This window comes from Chaetodon trifascialis, chromosome 14 (genome assembly GCF_039877785.1).
Source record: "Chaetodon trifascialis isolate fChaTrf1 chromosome 14, fChaTrf1.hap1, whole genome shotgun sequence".
Lineage (NCBI taxonomy): Eukaryota > Metazoa > Chordata > Actinopteri > Chaetodontiformes > Chaetodontidae > Chaetodon > Chaetodon trifascialis.
This window is the reverse complement of record NC_092069.1, coordinates 18,478,637-18,495,980: the sequence shown is the minus strand read 5'-3', so window position 1 is coordinate 18,495,980 and position 17,344 is coordinate 18,478,637. Positions and strand designations below refer to the sequence as shown.

The following is a 17,344-nucleotide window of genomic DNA, read 5'->3' as shown; positions in this document are numbered from 1 at the left end:
TAAGTGCAAACTATATCTGCCTGTTACAGATTGATGACAGGGGAGCCTGTCATCAATCTGTAAACATCATCTTGCTATGAGTTTTGATTCACTCTTTATAGTTTTAGAAACCTACATCCTTCATGTAATTATTTCTCACTGGCCAGCTGTGTCACGCCCCTCGCCCTTCTCCTCTCTGACCATGCTTCTAGTGCACCATGCATCCCAGCCTAGTGTGCCTATGAGTGGCATGCATATTAATTGTGATAATGAAGGTCACCCAGAGGAGCAGCTGGAGTCCTTCTCTGTATCTACAACACTCCCTGTAGGGGAATTGCTGCCTGGCGTGAACCTCACCGGGACACAGAAAAACACCATATGCTCCTCACCCACCACCTAACACCTTTCTTAGACCTGCTGCTGAGAAATTCAGTTACAGAGGCCAGAGGCAAGATATGTGAGAAACTCTGAGGTCCACTGTCCAAACTAGGATCAAGTGAGACAGGACTAAAATGAACTCCAAGAAGAGGATGCACTCGATTTAAAGCTTTGAGTGATTTCACTTTATTTTGTGCTTCCTCATTTCAGTGGAACTCATATCTCATCCTGCCTCTCCTCCAAGACCATGAAACTGGGCGTGCAACTGTGTGTGGTGGATATTGATTATAAATCACTCAATTTGCATCTTGTCGCTGACCACTAAAACCATTTATCTTCAAAATGCCAGCTTTTTACAAAATAAAAACAACAACCCTGTACAAGGCAACGATGCACTCTTGAAGTGAGGATTTTGAAGTGGTTGCATGAGCCTTAGAGTTTGGAGAATCTCCTCAACCTGCAATCTTTTGACTTAATCTGGAAATGCAAGAATCATGAAAATATGAGATGCGTGGATTTGCCGGACAGCCGCACCCTACAACAATGGATAACAGCTGGTCAGAAGGTTTTGCAAAATTGTGTTTAAATTTCATCACAGCAGCTGAGAAAAGATAAGTGAGATTTAGAACCTCATACAGAATATTTGTCATAAAATGCAAAGGAAGAACTGCAAGTTTGTTATGGTTGAACACAATTTTGTACTTTCTTCAAACCTTTTAATTGGTAGAGGCCTTAAGGCAGTACAATTGGAACTGAGCAAATTTTAGTTACTTAATACCAAAAGCGGATATTTTATGTGAATTTCTGTTTGGATTATTTCTGATTGGTTTATCTTATGGGCTATAGAACCTCCTCATTACAGTTTGGCCCCTGATGCTTGTTGAGTTTAGCACATATGGTTAGTTTTGAGGTCAAATTGAGTGCAGCTCTGTCATCTTGTAGGAAGTGGTGTGCATTTAGAGTAAAGTGCATATGTTGGAATGAAATATACAACCAAATGCAGTGGGTGATGCACTGTAGGGACAGTACCAACCTGTAGGGCTGTCAACAAATATTTTAAGTTCAAATTTCCATTTGAATTTTTAAAATACATATATTGGATTGTGAAATTTAATATTTGATTGTGAGGGGTGGGGCAGCAGTGCTGTAGTGGAGTCACAAAGCCAGAGTGTTTTTTACCAGGAATATCTGTTGAATTTAAACCCCCCCGGTCATTATGTCCAGTGAAAGTAACTCCCATGCTTAAGAGTTTGTTTCAACCAAACCAGAGTTAGTGATGACTGTTCCAACAGTGAAAGACAAACCAAGAAGCTTTTGGTGAATATTATTAGGTTTCTGTTATGTTTGAATGAAGTGTATTTTATGTTGATAAAATCACTGTTTCTCTGAATGTCTGTTGGCTTTGGCAAGAACGATATAGAGTCTGTTTCTGGTTAAACAAAACAGATCTTACTATTGAACAAAAGGTGTCTTGATAGGGATATCATCCATAATGTTGTTAGAGTCTAAGAGTAAAAATCTGAGCCTGTCAGTGGCAACACTTCAAGTGGACGTACGTTGACAGTGCTCAAATACCCAGAGGGATTACGTTGCAGCCAGGATGTTGGCTGCAGCACTCTCACTAAATACTGGAAAATCTTAAAAATTGTTTTCTCCATCAGCCGCTTGGACACAAAACATGGGAAAATATTGTCAATAGTCAGATAAGTGAATGTAATTTCTCCTGTTTGTTTGGATACTGAAATATTCCAGGACACCAGTTGGAGACTGCACACGTCACTTTGACTGATTGAAATGAAACATATGTCAAACTGAAACAAGCGAAAAATTCAACAATGCAGTGTAGAATGTTATTTTATTTGTGTAGGTATGTAGATCTTCTAAAAGACATGTTTGTGTTGAAATGACATACAAGTGGCATGATATGCAAAAATAGATATTGGAATAGTTCTACCCTGTGTGTTTTTTTTAGAAGGAATTTTTGGCCAGTTTTGACAGCCCTACAAACCTGGTTCCAAAGAAGGTGGGATGTTGTGTAAAGCACCAAGCATATATTTACAAAAATCAATAAAGTTGATGTGGTAAAACATCAAATATATTGTATTTATTCTGTTTTCAATTGAGTATACGTCAAAAAGGACTAGCAAGTTATGACATTCTGTTTTATCTTTACGCAGTGCCCCAGTCAGGGTTAGGGTTAAGTTTAGAAAGGGTTAGGAATCAGGGTTGTACATGTTTGATAAAAAGTTGCACTTGAAAGAAATGCTGTCTTAATGATAAAGATCACATCTCTACAGATAACTTTTTCGTAGCAGGTGTTCAGGCCAACACCAGACAGTCAGACAGCTTGAAGTTTTAGTGTTCATCAAGATTTAAAGGTTAGACAGGATGTGGACTGGCACGTTGGCATCTCACTCTCTGCAGGCAGCTGTATGGCTGAACAACCTGGTGACAGCAGACTGCAGGGACTCTAGTGGTCCACTGTTGAGACTTCCTCTGTCAGGCGCTGGGTGGGCTCTGCTCTGATATTTCACATTAAGGGCATGGCTTAGCACCCCTGCAGGCTCCCTGACAGTCCTATATCAGTACACACTGTGTACTAGTGGGATGCCATGCAATACACTCAGAGGAAAATGTGTATCTGTTACACATTTTCTCTCCTGCATACCAAAGTGGTAGATGATGTGAGAACAACTGAGTATACAGTAGTTTTAAAAACGTTACCCTTTTTAATTTAGCTGCTGGAAATTGCTCATTTCACTTGTTCATGAGTTTTTCAAAATGAGCTTAATTGGGAATCTGATTGCTTTTTCTTGAACTTGAAATGTTAAGGTAAATGTTAGAGATGGAACGAAAGGAAGAATGATATCATAGTTTAGTATCGTTCGCACATCCCCAGCTGTTTTCCTGCTACATGGAACATCATTCATGGGAAGACCAGATGGAAACTCATTGAGTGAGGGAACAAATGAAACTTCTCCTCCATGTTCATGATCCATCCTGGCAGAGTGGTAATCTGTGCCCTACAAAGACACTGTTTGGTTTTTTCTGGGAGACACATACATACGGAGATTGGTCCAGGATGCATTTAGCATTACCTAGATCAAAGATGTGAGTAGGGGAAATCAGATGACCTCCAACAAATCCAAAGCAGCCATATACTTCAGTGGTGGGGAACCTTTTTCATATCAAGGGCCATTTCACTTTCTGTGGCATCCTTCAAGGGCCATACTAAAATATTGAACACATATCACACAAACCCCTGTGATAGCCAGAATGGCTTCTCTTTGGCGAGATGTCTGATATCAGATGGTACTTTTGATGATGCTTACAGCTGGTTTTCCAGGCTTGGGTATTCAGTCCTGAATGGAGTACGGTAGTAGGTTGTTGCTTTTCAGCTTCATGATTTCATGTTGTAGGTTTTCAGGCACACCAGCTGTTTCCGCATTAAACGACGTAGAAAATATGCTCAGTTCTTTTTGTTTACTATTCATATCTGGGAATTTCTCACCAAATGCCTCAAGGCGTTTGGCACACTCACAAGCATATTTAGATTCCATAGCAGGCTTTTGTTCTTGGAGAGAATGAAAATGCAGTGTTACCCCTTTCCAGTTGCACTTGCAGCAGCTTTAATTTTTCTTCAAATGATTTCACATTTGAAAGCAGAGAGTTGACAACCTATTTTGGATCCATGGAGCTTGAATTTCAGCTCTGAGAGGTACTTGGTAATGTCAGCTATGACTAGATTGACTGTACTGTTTGGCAATAGTGTCTCCACCACGTGGGCTATCAGTGCTGTATTTACACACTGTCATTCAGTCTATGCACTGCTGCGCTGCTATACAGTGAGCGAATGGGTGTATTGATGACATTGCAGGCAGCGTAGCTACTTCATACCTTATTCTTCTTGCTTGTATATTGTGCTCCACTCCTTCGTTGACATTGTGGATACATCCAAATACATGGAGTGTTATCAATGCAAAAACAGCCATCATAATGGATGAGTTGTCCTCCCCCGTGTCTGACACAGGCAACTGTGCTACATTTGTGAAAGGACAACTCTGGACAACGTCCAGACCTGATTCTGCTGATAGAGACTTAATTTGAGAAAACAGCTTTTCGTGTTTCTGCAAATTTTGGTTGGTATGGTATGGTTATTTTAATTGGTTATTTGGTTATGGTTATAAACAACAATAGCTGTACTATGATCAGTTTTGGGAGTAATGTATTACTGTAACTCCACCTTTGTCTGTAACTAGAAGTGTAACTAATTACTCTTTCAAATTGAATAATGCAATTTCAGTTACTGAAATTCGGCTCGTTACTTGTTACTTTTGTCTTATTTGAAAATAGTAGACAACTGCAGAGGATAGCTGACAAATGCAGCCCATATCTCAGATTTTCCAGTTTATGATCTAACATCACCCAGCCTTACAGTGGAGCTACACACTGCAGGAAATGTGAGCTTGCTTTTCATTCTAGTGAGTGTAATGTTTCTAGTGTGAAGTGAAGAAACTTTGGTTCATCAAATATAATCATTAACTACATCAGATTAGCATGTGCATCCAGCCTCGGTGTGTCCTCTCCCAAATTCTACTGTCTTGCCAAGACAATGCAAGTTAGCTTACAGGTAGGAATACTAGTACTTCACCTCTGCTTGTTTGGGAGTATTAAAAACTCGCACACTGTTACATCAACACTAAAATAATATAGCTATGTGTGCATTGATAAGAGAATTGAAGCGGACATGTGAAAGTAACGCAGAATCACTTTCCCTACTAACTAGTTGCTTTTATATACAGTGTCTGGTATAGTAATTCATTAGCTGTTGAGTAAGTTATCCCCGCCTTGCTCTTAGATACAGGACCTACCTACACTGCGTTTATTTTTTAGACACGTCTGCTGTGACAGTGATCATAAATTCCATGAGGCAGATCCAGCTTGTATTACAGAGCGATGTGTCACACTGAACCCTTGCTTAATCTTTCACTGCAGAAATCTGTTCCTAATGCACAATTGTATATGTTTATGTAGCCAGCCACAGCTCTCTTTGTTCCTTCCCATGACCCTTTGGTAATGAGTACTGAATTATTCATCCACTTGTCCACTCCTGCTTTGACCAAATGTTCTGGAGGGCGGGACTAATGGATTTTAAACAAGAGCAAATGCAAAAGGAGACGGACATCCCGGTGCAGGAAGGTGTTTATAACATTGTAAATTAAGTGAATTTTGTGACCCTCGTGTTTGGGATAACCTTCCACGATTCACTAGATTTTACTACTGAACAAATCATTTTGGAACTACCCCTCAGCCAATCGTCAATTTCAGTCTAATACAGAACACATGTGTCTTACAGACCCTTTAATTGCACACATCTGTCACCATTGCATCATTTTTGAGATCAAGTAATGTCATCTGTCTTATCTTTTAGGTAACTGTTGTAAATGTGGACAAGTGAGGGGCTGCTATGAGGGGAAAAATCTACCCAGCAGAGGCATTAAATGACATCTCCTGGGCTCCTATTATAGCCTTAATTTTAGCTGTGTAGCTACAGTTGGTGTAGAGGAAAACTCCAGGTTGCTGAAATTAAAAATGCTATTATAATAACTCCAGGGCTTTGTTGTTGATCTTTAAGGAGCATACATAATGGGATGTTCTGTTCTGTTCTGTGCAAAAGTATGTCTTTATACATGTCATTGACTTATCTTCTAGGCTCACCACTGAAGTTGTTTTTTGGGCAATGGATGCTAGAATTTTGAACTGAAATTGTATGCTCCATACAGTGGCAGCAGTAGCGAGTAGCAGCCGTCAGATTTTGCTTAGCAAGGCAAGTGGACCAACAAGGCAATGGCTGGACATTTGGTGTCAAAGCGAAAAGCGAAAGTGTCCATTTGGCATTCTGGCTTTAAACACAGTGCTAATAGGGAATCTGATCATGCTAATGAGACAATCTGTAAACGACGTCTGATGAAGGTGGCAGCATCTGGAGGCTACACCTCTAATCTACACACACACACACACACACACACTCACACACACACACACCTTCAAGTACACCACAAGAGTGAGACTGCTAAAATGGGCCCTGCAGCGAAGTTTGGACAGGAGATCAAAGTAAGCACTCTACAGATATTGAGCATCATTGAAAAAATCTCCTCTCTTGTAAAATATCTGGTGTGATTGGAACATCGGTGTTGTCATAAGATTATTAGCCAGTGGGAAAATTTCCTCACCGTGGCATCTGTACTATCTTCGTGACCTTGATCATACAGTGGTTTAGATTTCTGGAGGAGGCTCTTGCTGAGGAGTCCTCATGGGCGCTTGTCACCAGTTAGGAAGACTGATGGATGCTTTTTACCATCCATCCCTCTTTGGTGACATGCCACATCTATCATGTCCCCTAAAACTTTGCATAAGTCAAAAGCGTGAACGGTTTCTGCAGCTGCGTGAATCCACATGCTTGACGCCAAGCCTTAGGGTTGTCAGTCTGTGTGATCGTTTATCACAATTTGGTGGACAGTGTTTAAGCATTTCGTTTATTATATTCATCCCTGCTTCTCATAGAGCAAAGCGCCTTACCTCACCACGGGAAAAGGTTTATGAAACGCAAACATTTTGTACAGATTAATATTTTCTACCGTGTGAACTTTTATTCACTCCATATGAAGTCTTGACCTCGGTGTGTAATCCTGAGAAAACATTTCAGATGGGGCTCTAATCCTGTCTGATACAGTACGTGGCAGGAATTGTGAACATATCCCTCAGTGAGTCCCCAACATAAACTAACGCACACAAGCAGCAACACACACTCCTGACTAAAAGATCTAACTGTGCTTTTCAGTACAAAATAAGATTTTTTCCCCTTTGACAAAAGCTACAACGCATCATCCATTTGAAACAGAAACAACAAACAAATGCCAATGCCTTTTTAGACTTAATCTTATGAGAAGTAGACAGCGTATCGAAGCTGAAAGAACAAAGTGCCCTGCAGCGTAGTACTACATGATGCAGTCATTTTCTTTGCTATTCAAAAAATGTCATTTGCCAGTATAGTCCCAAAAATATCTTTTCTCTGACTTGACCAGAGCCATGACAGTGAAACATTTTCTTCAGGCTTTCTTAGACTCCATAAGCAGCATGTATTCTTGGATAGTCGAAGCCAGTTGTGCAATATTAATCACTGCGTCTCTCCCTCCATATGAGGTACAGATGGTGCTTCACTAAACCTTGTCTAAAAGAGAACAGATGGGCCAGGAAATGAGATCTGGAAGCAAGCCTGAACTGTAATGCTTTGATTCATCATTTGATTTCACTTTTTAGGGCTTAAAGTAAAATTCAGTGGAATGACTCACTAGTATTCAATCCAGCTCCTCCAGACGTGTCAGTAATAACTGTGAACAATTACAAATATTAGGATAATAGATGAATTAGTAAAGTAGTAGAAGGGTAGGTTTAAATTCCTAGATTACTAATCATTTATTTATATATATTATATATTATATATTATATTTAAATTATCACAGAACCAAAATCCAAACCAATCAGACAAAAATATATACTCATGTATTTCCAAAGTGAACATGAGCGATGGGGGATAGTCGGGGGGGATAAAGTTACCGCAAGTTGGATTTAATTTAAAGGGAAGAGTGACATAATGAATGAGCAACTTTGAAATATATCCTTGAGAGATGTTTCAGGAGTGTGGTAAAACAGGGAGTGTACAGTGCTCCTCTGTGATGAACAACATAATTGACTTCATCCGAATTATCTAAAAGCACTATGCATCCTGGGATCAGGCGCAGGTTGTCACTAACCATTTCCTTCTCATACTATGTGACCCACGTTTGACACAGAAGTTGTTTTTTGTTTAAGGATTTCTGTTCCAGGCACATGAGTTTAGGTCATTCTGAAGAAGTAAGTGTTGAGGAATGTGCTTTTTTTTTTTTTTTTGAGCTGTTTGAAATACCGACGCATGCTTTTGCATGATGATATCCAGATTAGGTTGTTATGAGGTCTTTGTGTATTAACAACAGAGGTTTGGCAGATAGAACAGGTTTTGTGTGCATTTTATCTCTTTCCAAACTGAGCATAGAGGTTGTACTGCAAAATGTAATGACCTGACACCAACTCTTCCCCTCTTTTGTTTTTATTCCTCTCTCTCACTTACCTTGCTAAAACAGTGTATTTGCTTTTTCTTGCAATGAAGTCGAGTATAGAAATTTTGAAATGCCAGCCGTTAAACAAACATTTACAAAAACATGTCATGTTTTAGACTTGAGCTTGGTGGAGTTATGCAGAAACACAATCAGTTCAGGTTTTACTTGGCAGGTAGGAACCAGTGATCACAGTAGGGGAGAAGCCTCAGGTCGGTGCCCCAGCGTAATTAAATATTTCCTTGTATCCGTGCGCTCTGGCTCGAGAGGAATGTCTACTATGTGGGCTGGGGCCTAACCTGGAATAGCTGGGTGATTAAGTGGTCCATGGGGCACTGGGTGATGGACGAGCTCAGGGGGTCCTAATGTGGAAATGAAGTCCTCACAAGAGACCTTTTGTTTTCTCTCTGGATGTGCACGGGAGCAGGAAGCGAGATGACAACGAGAAACATAATGACCTGTCTCTGGAAAGTGTGATTGGTTTCTTTGCCTCTGGATTTGGTGATAATCTTTCCGTGGTTTCTCTTCATAGGCTTCAAAGAGGTATTACATGTCCGTCATTGTGAGACCTCCTATAGGACAGAAATATCTTGCATTCATGTGCAGTTCAGTTTAATTAAGTCCTGATTTATTGCTGTGACATGCTTCCATCACTATGAGTTTGTCATTAGGTGGTTTTGTTTTGACCTTGACAACTGCTGCGGAGGTTGAAGCCTTCAGTTAGTCAATTGGTTCAGCAAATGCTCTCACTATTCTTTGCCCTAACTTTTCCAGTGGCTTCTATCCGTCTTTAACCTTATCTCCCGACTGACTTTCATGCTGAAGTTTTTTCTTTTTCATCTTCCCCTCACTGACTGCTGCTCTGATTATTTTACTCTGTGGTAACTTTGCTCTTCATGTTACTTCATTAATCAACTCCAAAGCTGCACTCCACACCTCAGACATCAAGGGAAAATGTCACAGTGATCAGCGGCGTGTTTGCACTTTATCAAAAGCTGTCAACATGACATCTCATCACCCCGTAACCAAAATGCTGTCTTACCACGTTACAGCTCAGATTGAAGTTTACTTGACTTTAGTTGACTTGAAGCCAAATTTAGTTTTTAGTACAACAGTGTTCTCAACATAAGAGATGGAGATAATTAACAAGGAAGCTAGAGAGCTTAGATCACATTTAAATACACTATTTTACATGCCAATATATGGCAGTGCCCCAAATGTCATGTAACAAAGTACATAAACTATTGAAACTTGGAACTGTTTTTTTTTTTTTTTTGCCGACTCATATGATGTGTATTATTTCATTCGAAGTAACTGTGTGGCAGACTAAATGAAATGAATGTTGTAGGGTGTCAGACTATACACTTCATACCTGCCTATTTAAAAAAAATCTGAAGTAGATAACAAAAAATGTAATTTCTTTAACACTCAGTTCATCCACAGTCTTCCATTAAATAATTTCTGAGTTCCTTTGATTTGAGCTGAACTTGAAGAAGCTCTGGTGCCTCAAATGAGAGTTTTCATTTTGAATGGCTGACGCACATGATTTGTCAAGCCTCCAGAATCCTTTTAATGTGTTGTCCTTGGGTGAGTGTTATAATTGGATGGATAACAGATGTGACTGGAGGCTAAAGGCAGCTATGTTTTAAAAAAGCTCTTTTGGGTTTTGAATTCTCGCTGTTTAAAGGAGCTTGGATAAAAAGCAATGACTTGACTTTCAAAAGATCCTCAAAGACACAAACTAATTTCATGATGTGAACATGAGGTTATATCAATGGCATGTCAGTCATAGTTAGGTTAATTAAAATGCAAGCATGGGAATTCAGTTTTATTTAATGTGGAAAAAAAAAACATTTCTTTTCAACTATAAGTCACCTAGTCTCTGGATGGTGTAGCCATTTTGAAATCCATTAGCAGCACCCCATGCCTATTCCCGCTGTGAAGGTTTACAGCTATTAGCACTGGTGCATGATTGTTGTTTTTATGGTTTATTAGTCATGAAATTGAAAAATACAAAATCTAAGGTACAACACACTCCTAGGGGGCATAACATCCCAACCCCCCCCCCAAAAAAAACCCCAAAAACATGAGGAACCTATCCTTGTAACATCTTCTTCAGTTGCCAGCCAGCCATGACAGATTTGACAGGATTTGTCAAATATACAAAATAACACCTTCTCTTGAGAATTTGTAAAACATGCATTTAAAGGTTCGCTGCAATTTGGTTTTGATTAAAGTGAAAGTCAGGTAGTTGCTGTCTGCTGCTCCCAGACTGAAAATACTGGCATGGAATGAAGATTTTGAGGCATTTAGGATTAATGTGAGCTTGACGAAAATCAAATTAAAAGTTGATAGAAATCATTCAAGTTTTGTAGTAACTCACATTTAATACAACTGCTTTGTTCCAGTCTTTAATAAATGCTTCATTGTTGTATGAGGAGGTACGACTGTGCACTGCTCTATTGTGTCTGTGCTGTCGTGCTAAGCTAATAGTCTTGTGTAACTTGTCCCTCCCAAGGGTTGAACGAAGCTGATCTCTTTCTATAGCTATTATTCATGATGGTATATACACTCCATTTTACTATTGGTGCCTTGCCACTGCATGATCGCCATCCCGTCTGAGGAGGACTTGCACACAGAAGTCGCTGTGTTTTCGAACCCGTGAATAGACTGTAGAGGCCTTTGTTCTGGGGTGTTGTTGCGAGTCTAGCCAGTGCCGTGGTTCACTCCAGTGACAGCTTCTTTCTGAAGATAACAGTGTGTTCCAGCTCAAGCAGAGCGGGGGCAGCTCTAAAATAGACCTGTAATCACAGACCCAGACAGAGAAAAGTGTTGGATGTGCCCTCAGACGACAGCTCTAATAACAAGCCGCAGAAGTCAACCTGTGAGGCAGACTGTTTGAATGTTTACCTTGCTGGATAGTGTCCTTGCTACCAAGATACTAAACAATTCTCGAATCCATAAATGCAGCCGACAGTCATTCAGCAGCATCCATAACATGTTGTGGTTTTTACCTCAAGAGATGGGGCCATCAATAGAGCTGTGAAGGTTAATTGATCAGTCGGATAAAAGACGATTAATTACCAACAATTTTGATAATTGATAAAGTATAATCTTAAAGTTAGGATTAAAATACTTGTTGTATTTTAAAGGTAACATTTGGGTTTTCAACTTTGGCCTCTTTTTTGGAATCCTCACTTGTTCCATAAGGCCAGTAACAATGATTCATGTGGATTCATCTGTTTAGTTTGTCTATACACACATGATCCAACCCTTTAGTTCATTTCTGGCCCTCAGCCAAGCCAAACAAACAGCAGTACACAGTACTTTGTAGCCCAGCACTTTGTCCATTAGCAGTTCCTTCTGTCTTCATGATATCCAAATTACTTAGTTTCTGTTAACTGCAAATCCCGTCTACAGTCAAAATTGCATGTGAACCATCCTAGCTTGCTGTCCTTGGATGAACCTGGCCAGGTGCCAGCCCCTGCTTCTCAGGTGTCTTTTGTGCCATGCAAATGCAATTGCCATGGCAACCGTGTCTACTTAATGTCAGAGCACAGAGCTGCTTGACTGCAAACTGAAGGGGTCTGATTTGTCAAGAGATCCTTAGCCCACCTGGTTGAGATAGAGTCTGTGAAATGCCTCTTTGAAGTAGGACAGACGGGATTCAAATGACTAAAAACATACTTTCATCTTTCATACTTCATTAAGAGGCCAGCCTTAAACTGTAACCACAACTCGTGATATGTTTAGCAACACAATCACAGATTGCAGATACAAAGGTCAGTAGAGTTTGCATATTTCCTATTCTCAGAGAACTGAAGTGAGATAATTTCTACTGGCACACAGGAAGAAGTGTTATGTTTAAAGAAGCAGCAAACGTGGCTTGATGGTTAACAGCCTTATAACTGCTCTTGTGAAGCATCCATAAATGTTGTATTTAAACAGACGTCAGAAATCCTCAGTGTTATTTATAATAATTTTAAGCATTACCTTTTCTTGATGGGTGAATCTTGGAACCACCAGTCATTCCAAAGGCAACATGGTGCCTTCCTGACTGTACAGTTACACATTATCTCCCATATCTGATGTGGTCTTTTGTTATTCTGTGGATTTGGATTTTCATATCTCTTCTTGCATGGTCCAAAATGCTGGTGCTTCTGGCTTGTGGAAGGAGATTTTTGAGAAGCATCACTGTTGACATGAGGGTTAGGTTGTATTATATAAAGGAAAGGAAGTTATTACTGTTATGCCCATGCGGGTGGTCCAAGCTCCAGTATGAATTTCATGGCTCAGCATGAATTCCATAGTTGTTCCATACCTGCTGCTGTGGTATTGGTTGTTGTGGATTATATTTGTTTTCATAGCGCTGTGTTCAACATTTCCAAAAATGCTTGCATTAATTCACAACAGACAACCTGCACACTTCTCACATGATCATTTATGTCATTACTGCTTTGCTAAAACTTTCCTAGCGCTCACATTTCTCTCGTTACAACCACAGCTATGATAATATTTCGTTGAGGGAAAGCTGATCCTCAGACCGTTTCCTGTGTGATGTCCGCAGTCTGTGAATGGTACAGTACGAGTTTCCCTTCTTGGCCAAGCACAACAAGGGACTGATCCACTGGAGGAAGTGAGAGCATGTCACCATCAGAGCATGAGAAAGGAGCAGGGCAGGAACCCCAGAGTGGCCTTCCTCTGACAGCCCACATGGAAACAATGGCTTTGGCAGCCTCTCAGTGGTTGTGGTCTTTCCTTGTTTCTAGATATACAGTATTATTTAGCCAAGTGGTGTTTGCTCATTCTCGTAAAGTTCATTATGCTGTCACATTGGCTTCATGGTGGGATTTGTGTTATTATGTTTGTGGAGCAAGTCAGTTGATCCACTTCAGTTCCTGTGCAGGAAGGGAAAATGTGTCTTTATTCATCTCTGTATCTTCACTGCACAAGCTTGATCAGCTTAAACTTGTGAGCCTCAGCCTCAACACACCAGTTGAATATTGGTCAGGGTTAGGTTTGCAAAGGGCCAGTGAACTTCCGATCAATAGATAGATAGATAGATAGATAGATAGATAGATAGATAGATAGATAGATAGATAGATAGATAGATAGATAGATAGATAGATAGATAGATAGATAGATAGATAGATAGATAGATAGATAGTAGAATTTCTACCATTGTACCCAATTTTAATACAATAATTGCACGAGATGGAATATGCCAGAGCTTGATTTCCTGCGTTGCACACTCACACCAAGGCACACATAAGCTAACAGCCATCAATGAGTTGAAATCTGGTGCCTATCAGGGCAAATTTGAGGCTCTTTGATCCTGACACAGAACCATCCTCAACAGGTTTGGATAATGAAGGTGAGGCATCAGTGTCTGACACTGAGGAAGTCCACAGAGAAGATCTGGAGGACAAATAGATAAATACAATGTTAAGTGAGTCAGCTAATTTAATTAAAGTTCAATTTATGATATGGTAAAAGATTTGTCTCTATCTACATATGTTGTGGTAAATACAGCCTGAGCAGATAACTGTTATTTCCTTTTAATTCCCATAAATTCCCTTCAATTCCCATGAAAAGTTTCCACCTTGATTATTACCGAAATTTTGCAAATGTAGTTAGGGTATTGTCTAATCTAATAGTAGTCGAGCTGAACTATGTTTCAATATATATTTGTGACGAGAAGCTTGCTGTGACGCTGGATATCAAGTATTGATGAAATGAGGTGTAAAGTCAACGTGCCTAATGATGTGAAACAAATATCTTACTCCCTTCTATGATCAGTTTTTGTATCCCAGCTTGGCTGTGTCATTATTTTCTGAGAATTACTTGTCTTAATTATTTTTTTCTTCACACAACTTGAGGTTTCATATTAGTTAGAAGGGCCTGGGCATAGATTTTCTCACAGTCCTCTCTTTGATTTCCATTTGAATAAAGCCACCTCCTCTAGCTTTCAGTAATTGTTTAATATGCAGGGGAGCAACTCAGACGAGGTGGGAGTCAACAGCTGAATATGAAATTGATTTGAGAGGCTCAAAGGTGTCTGGCAGTTTGATTAAGACCTGGGTGTTGATGTGTTGATGATTTAGCTCCACGGCCTGGAGACGACAGGTCTCTTTCACATGTTCACTGATGCAGTTCAGTAGTCAGGTCTCAGTGTAATGTCATAGCTTTTTTTAAAAAAGTGGATAGATTGCCGAACAGCACTCCCAGATTGCCTGCAGTAAATTTTCCTCTACATGTGCACAACAGATCATGTAGTACGCAGCTTTCACACAGCTCATGCCCGTTCTCCAGTGTCACACAACTATTATTCTAATCCTGAAGTCGGCGTGATTGTTTTGAAAGCAGCCTCACCACAAAGCGTGTGATATGACAAGTGAGTATGCTAATGCGGGAATGTGTCAGTCAAAGCCTCTCAGGCACAGGGGTCGCAATCATTCATCATCATATTTTTTTTTCCCATCTGTTGTGCTGTAGGTAAAAAGAATTACAACTCTTGAGCCATGACGTGAATGGTTGCTGCAGTAAACAGTAAACTACTGTTCCTGTCTTTTCAGCATGTGCCATTCCCCTACTGTGACTGCTTGCTCTGATATGAGTATGTTTGACATACACTTGGCATATGGTACTTAATTGGAAGGCAGGTTACACTTTCCTCATAGAGCTGTGCTGAATAAAAAACATTAATAATTCATATACAAGCATGCCAAACATTCACTGGTTGTAGCTACTTAAATCAGAGTATTTCCTGCCTTCCTTTGTTTGATATCAGTGTAAATTACAGTATACATCTCTCAGGTTTCAGGTTGTTTGTCAGCCAAAACAAGCAATTTGAAGACCTAATCATTCACTCTTGTGATGGGCATTTCGTGCCATTTTCTGCCTTTTTATGGACAGAGCAGTTTCAGTTAATTGAAAAAAATATGGACAGATTCATCGATAATGGAAATAATCATTAATCCCAGCCCCATACAATACTGAACATTTCTGGTAGGATAAGATGGAGGCGAAGCTCGTATCTGAAAGAGAAAGATGGTTCCTTGTTGAATTTGTAATGAACTCGTGGCAGTCTTTTATCTCTCAGCTACCAGCCCTCCACTTACCAATTGAGAGCAATAAAACCCCATTTCTACTTAATCAGTTTGGGGAAAGTGTGCTATAGTCAGAGACAAATTATTCTTACTGCGAATTGGATGACCCGAGTTTCTAGACCCCAACCCTTCACCACACTGGTTCATCACATCCAGCTGCCGTCCTCTTTATGAAATTTTCCGGTTTCTGGAGCTTCCATTAGCCTTCTGTGTGACCCGAGACAGATCTGATCAATCACTTCTTCTGTTTGTCATGGCAGTGGCTGTCTGTTTGAATAAAAATAATTTCTCAAAGAAAAGATTTGAAAGAAACTGCCAATCTGCCTGAATCGTATCTGTCTGCCTCTGTCTGTCTGTTCCAGCATGCAACCTCAGGTCAGCACCTCAAGTATTAACTGCAGCTGTCTAAATGGATACACAAAACATTTCCAAACATCCCTCCTCTCTGGGGAGTTCACTTACTGAATCTATCACCAGACGTAACATTCAGCCCTACCTATGTTTTCAAAATCATTCCCAGAGAAAGGTGTGGTGTATTTTTCACAAAACAAGCGTGAACAAAAGGAAAAATGTAACATTGCAACCAGTAGGGATGCTAGTGGTGTTGGGAGAGGTTAGAAGAGCAACAGCGGTGAAAGTGACCCAAACGCTTCCCTCTTTCCGAGATGACACAATGGCAAATGTGGGAGAGCGGAAGCAGAGGTTCGCTGCTGGGGTTAGAAAAGCAACAGAGAAGCACATTGCTCCTGAGAAGTACAAAGTCCAGACACATAATAGAACTGTTAGCTTTGATGATCTGCAAACATGTGACAGTGTTGATGGGAATGCTCAAACACAGATATCCATGGGAATAGAAGTCAAGGCACTGTAATGCTGAGGCGAGCGAGGCCAAGCTGAGGACACAGTGATGATGCTGTTGGACAGGAGAGTGAAGTTTTTGAACCTTACATCTTAGTTATCCTTAAACGTTACACTTTATTGGCATGTTACTGATATTATTGGACAAGCTCATTAGGTCAAAGTGAAATGAAAATGGCTCCTAGAATGTGCAGGCAATAGGCTTTTTCTCTGGATTGTACAAGTGTTGTAAACCAAGTAAGCATGATTGTTACTGCACCTAGTGACAAAACAGAATACCTAAGTAAAGCCACTGTTTGAGCCACTCATTGTGTTATCATTGTGTCCATTTTTCTCTCATGAGTTGTTTAAAAGGCAATATCTCCATGCTTGAATGCAATGTAATTTGTTACCCCGTACATTTAGTCTGCCCTGCGGTGGACGAAATACATCTCTTTTGTCAAGAGAAATGAGTTGTGTCCAGCACAGTGCAAAAAATACTCACCAATTTATACTTTGACAGGAACAATATAACGAAGTGTTTATGTTCTTCAGACCAGTAATGTGGAAAAATGTTCCTTATGTAGCTGGAACACAACAGTTTACCTTATACTGCACACATTTTGGCTGGATAAACACAAAAGCCAAATCCATGTTCACAGGATTTGTCCGTTCATGGTTAGGCTGTCCTCTCATAGGAAATTATATCATGGCCTCTGTTGCTGTTGGCTCCAACAATGAAATGTCCATTGTTAATGGATCCCTTTGTTTCTGCCGCCCACAAAAGGAAGCTTGTACTTCTGCTTGACTCTTTATATTCCTCATCTTGTGACCTGAACTGTCCATTTATCCTAATCCAGGCTTTCTCACCATGTCATAAACATATAC

At 40.1% G+C, this 17,344-nt stretch overlaps 1 protein-coding gene across 2 annotated transcripts in view; it reads left to right on the top strand.

Annotated features, from left to right (window-relative positions):
• The window catches only part of stxbp6 (syntaxin binding protein 6 (amisyn)), a 59,371-nt gene that overhangs the window by 28,446 nt on the left and 13,581 nt on the right, over positions 1-17,344 (top strand). The window lies entirely within an intron of this gene.